Source organism: Anastrepha obliqua, chromosome 1, assembly GCF_027943255.1.
Source record: "Anastrepha obliqua isolate idAnaObli1 chromosome 1, idAnaObli1_1.0, whole genome shotgun sequence".
In the NCBI taxonomy this organism is placed as follows: domain Eukaryota; kingdom Metazoa; phylum Arthropoda; class Insecta; order Diptera; family Tephritidae; genus Anastrepha; species Anastrepha obliqua.
The window spans coordinates 132,390,545-132,396,005 of record NC_072892.1 but is presented as its reverse complement, the minus strand read 5'-3'; positions in this window follow the sequence as shown (position 1 = coordinate 132,396,005).

Genomic DNA, 5,461 nt, shown 5'->3' with positions numbered 1-5,461 from the left:
GCCAGAAAACCCGGATTTGTGGTTCCGCAGGGTGGTGTCCTTTAACCCTTGCTGTTCAACTTCTGCATCTCGAAACTTCCCCAGCCACCAGAGGGGGTCTCCCTGGTCACATACGCTGCCGCCTGCACGATAATGGCGTCGGGCAATGACATCGATGGCCTGTGTTCCAAAGTGTACAGCTACCTCACCGACCTTTACCGCTTTTTCACTGCGGGAAATCTCCTACTTTCCACGGCGACCCTCTTTACGACCTGGACAAAGGAGGTCAAACTGCCTCTTAAGGTAAAAGTCGATGACACACCACCTTCGGCAGTTTGCTCTCCTTCTCTGCGCACACAACTGCAATTGCCACTGATGTCCAAAATCGCAACAAGGTCCTGAAATTGCTTGCCGGCAGCACTTGGGGCAAAGACAGAGAATTGTTGCTATCGACATTAAAGGCAATTGGTCGGTCGGTTCTAAGCTATGATGCGCTTGTCTAGTCGCCTGGAACTAGTGACACGCAGTCGATAAAGCTCGGACAGCGATGGGTTGCCTCCTGATGTCCCCAATACAACACCTTCACAACGAGGCCAATATGTCAAGGAGCATAACAAACTGCTAAGGTGTTAGCGTAGGACAAAAGAAACAGAGACCTACTGGATCGGACAGTGCTTAGACAGACATTAAACGACATTCGCCGGGAGACTGTTACCACCCTCATAAATTCCCGTCCAGTGAATGCTGTAGTCGGAGTCCAACCACCACCCATTGCAGATGAAGAGCTCGAGCTCATCTAACACTCCTCTCCCTCTGGACCCAACCTGTCGAAACAGCAAGTTTCCTGGGCCTACCTTTAGATGAGCCTGACGAAGACGACGGATGATATACTCTACACTGACGGGGCTTCTCTTACTGCTACAACAACAACAACAACAACAACCCGGATTTTTGGAAGAACAAAAGTTGGCTCTTGCATCACCAAACGCCACTGCTCACACATCGTTGCTTATGCGCGACTTTTTGGCCAAAAACAACACAGTAATGATGGCGCAGCCATCGTATTCTCCAGATCTGGCCCCCTGTGACTTTCTCTTGTTCCCAAAACTGAAGACGCCCATGAAAGGAAGACGCACTTCGTACAGCAGGAAGTGCAGAGAATATTGTGGCTGTAAATGAGAGTTTGACCGAATATCCGGAAGAATCCATTGGGCGCCGATCTCAACAACTTGAACTATCTTATGGCTCTACTTCGGCAATTCTACGCAAAGATCTTGGCACAGAAGCGTATAAAGCAGAATTACCGTTCTTGGGCTGAATTACATCCATTGGAAACAATCGTTTGGTGCGGCCTACGGGCTGTAGGAATCATCGGACCATATTTCTTCTTTTTCTTCCACAGTATTTAAAACCGAAAAGGGCAGAAACACCATCAAAGGTGCCGTCACACCAGTGGTATGTGGGGCATACTCCCACTAACCCCATAACATTCCTCCCCTCTCGGCTGATTCCACCCAGGGACTACTGAAAGCATTTCATCAAAGTGGCGCCGTGTTTATGCCTTTTAGACGCACCTGCATCCAGGTTCCTCTCCTAATTGCGAGTTGATGTTATGCGCTATCGATAGCCTCCATTACTTTGTGGCCAACGGAGCATCGGAAAGTTGCAATATCGTTACTCGAAATCGACTTGTTGTCTGTTTGGGTTCGTCTTGAGGCTTTACTTCACGCTTTCGTGCTTGTCGTTTGTACGTGAATACAGTACTACCAAAGCAGATTTGTTTCAAAATGGCTTGTTTAGATGACGCATCTGTTGGGTGTTCTATATATGTAGCTCGGTTGCACTCGCTTTGCCTCCGCTTTGTGCTCCCATTCTAAGCTTCGGAGTTTAATTACTATCCTTGCTACAAACTTTTTCACTGCTTCCCATTTCTCTTTCGAGTTCATCATTTGCGTTACAAAGTTATCTGGTGTAGGCACGTCGCCGAGGGCATTTGCAAGCTCAAAGCGCTCTTCATAAAGTCTGGCGCAGTGAAAAATCACGTGTTCTGCACTCCCATCTTCGTTGTGGCACTCAGGGCATGACGAATTATCTGCTAGATCAAAACGACGGAGGTATCCACGAAAGCCACCATGACCACTGGGAATTTTGGTTAGGTAGTAATTTGTTTCGCCGTGCTTTCTGCTTACCGATTCATCTAGTTTGGGGATCAACTTATATGTCCATTATCCGTTGGAGAAGTGATCCCATCTATTTTGCCACTTTGCAATCGTACGTTAACGCTCGGTTATCTTGTCGTCAGTTGTCGGTTTGTGTCGATGGGAGTGATACATACGCTTAAGTTCCTCTGCTCGTTCTTCTGCTTTACTGGCGTCTGATTCCTCGAGTGTGTGAATACGTTGACATGTCAGTCGAAGTTATTCTCACAGTTTTTTTTTACCAAAGCTGAAGGCCAAACCTGGTAATCTTTCATCCTTGGATTAACTCCAATAATTTTACAGCTATATTCGTCTAATCCTCATTGCGAATTTAATTATTTTACATTCACCTGTAACAGCTCATTTCGCAACTAGTGCAATTCTACTTTCTTTCAAACTAGTGTGACTTTTTCCATCAAATTGGCTTTTCAATGTAAAGCATGCATAAAACATTTCTCACGTAGCTTTTCCTATGTACACACGTACGCGTATGTGTGTGCGTGCTTCTTCTGATTTTTTTTTTTTTTTTTTTGCTTTTTTGCATGCATTTGCGTTCCCATTCACATCTTCTCGTGCCCACCCTCATACACATGACAGCTGCCTTGCTATACTTACACGCTAAGCTTAACTGACAGTTAGGCTGGCAACACTGCTGGCATTTCAATAGCCTGCATTGTAGTTGTTGTCATTATCGTTTTTTGTCATTTTCATCGCTGCGAACGTGATCACAATATTATCTCTTCATCAGAATGTCAAGTTGAGTAGAAGCAGCAGCATCCTCATGCCCGCAATGGCTTCTGCTGCCCGCAGAATGATTTCTTGCCTATTTGCAGTAATCTGAAACTATGTTGGCTCCTTTCGGCGACTGTTCGTTAGCCACAACCGGAAGCAGTAAATGTGTGATCGAATATAGTAGATACTTTCACGTATACTTAAGTGTATATGGGTGTGTTTGTGTATGTATTATATGTATATGTGTTTGCGTGCTTGTGCTATTTGGGGGATATTCTTTGCACAACGAGCAGATTTGAACAAAAACTTGACCGACACATTATTACTTTGTGTCTGTATAAAAAAAAATACATGCATTTGTTTGTGTTTTTTCTTTTTTTTTGGAATATATAGTGGAGCAATATGAAGAGAATTTTGTGGTTTTGACTTAAATTTTTAAAAAAAGGTTTTAGGTTTAAGAAACTTGAAGCAAGAAGTGTGTTTCTTTTTTTTTCTTATAGAAGCCAAAAAAACTTTAGTAAAATACAATATTAAAAAAATATAAATTTTTATTATGAGAAAGGATCGATTTTTACCATTTGCCTCAACCGAATAACGACGTTTTAGTTAATCGTAGTATTTTTCGTCCGATTTATAATTATTTGTTGACATTTTTTGTATAAATCTTTTCATTTGTTTATAATTATATTATAATAATTTGTTAGTAATTTTTATTAAAATATTTTTTTTGTTACATATTTTTGCGTTTAGCTAGCAAATAAATTAAGGCCTTCGCCTCATTTGAAATGGTGTTTTTGGGTGTTTCTTTAAAAGCGTGAAAAACGGAAACGGAAAAAAGATTTTTTATTTTTTGTTTTGAGTATTTTATTTTCCATACGAGGTTCATTCAAAAAGTTGTCGGTCTTCAAGATATGGTTTCCAAAAAAAAGGTATGTCGCTGGCGCCACGGATTCCGAGACTCACAGGTGTTTGAAATCAAGTAGACAAAAAGTTTCTTGCTCAGTATGAATGTCGATCATTGGAAAAAAATTTTTTAGTATTTTTTCGGGCCTTTAAAGTAAGATAAGTAAAGTAAGGTCAAACACGGGTTTTCATCTTTGAACGTCCACCATTTTGTCAATTTTTTTATATTTTTTTTTAACAAATAAGAATTTTTTAGGTTCAATAGAGCAGAAGCTACAAATTTTCGAAAGAGCATCCAAGCCAAGTATCACGAAATTCTTAGAATTTCTATTTTACAAAGTTTCAAATAATAAAATATATGAAAATATATCACTTCTTATTCAGTGCGTAAAATAATGCCCCATGTGAATATATACTAGAGATGAAATACTCGGGATTTTGTTGATACCGAAATTTTCCGTATCTTATAATCCCGGGTTGTTACGAAATTAAGAGATTTTAGGCTTTCTTACAATTAATTGTTAAAAAAATTTAACTCACACAGTCAACGTCAAAAGAAAGTATACATCACTTAAGTTTTGACTATTTACTTTGTAATTAAAATTTGTTTTTTTATAAAAATACAGTTCATACTACAGCAAGCACCATATAAAGAAGGTATTAAATGAAGAAAATAGAAAGACCACGACCGAAAAATAATCTTAAAAATCAGTGGAATTTTTGATCTACTTGAAACTTGCACCTTACCACACCAACATTTAATGAGCTTTAAAATTGTACAGAGTGCGCCATCTCGAGCTTCGGTATGGAAATGTATACTCAGGAAAACTGAAAAAGTTAAACAACTTTGACTGAAAGAATTAAGCCAGGACGGCAACTAAGTACTAGGGAGGCGGCTTTACGCTAGTTTGATCGATTTCTATTTTCAACCCAATTGTTGTGTTTTTTGTCAATTACCTTTGATGACTTAAAAGGATCCCTCTTGACAAGAGTCACATTGAAGAGTTAGTAGTGCAAATCGTTTTCCTTTTACCATCACCAGCATTCCATGGATTTGTACGATTTTTTCTATTTTTTTTCGAAGATTGTCAACAAGCCCTCGCACCTCAGATGTGCAATGCTGCATACAACTCATCTTTGATTTTTTTTGTTTTTGTTTTTTATTTCACGGTTGAGGTGGTTTAAAATGCATAATATGTCCGGAGACTAAAAAACTACCCCTCGCCCTTCCTGGAACCGATTTCGTATTACTTCGTAGTGGCGTTCCATCTTCCTCATTACGAAGGTCTATCTATGCCTCCGTGCCTGCGTCCAGGTCCCGCTTTTTTATCCGGAGAATTTTTTCCGCGAAATCACTGATGATCTGCCACGTTTCCTCGCTCCTTACCACCTTATCGATTACATTTTCAGTGGTTATGAGACCGACTGCATTGTCCAGCGTTCGACATTCTTGTTCCGAACGCACGTATTGGAAGAATTTGTGTTCAGCGTCATCTTCGGCAGCATCCCCGTACTTTGAACAAGTATTTCTGGAAATACCCCTGCCCCTAAAGCATTTGGGTTGTATAAAAGTTGACTTCCCGAAGTTCCTGCTGTACCATGTAGCGACGCCTTTTATCAGCCTAGCCGTCCATCTGCCGCGTGTTTCG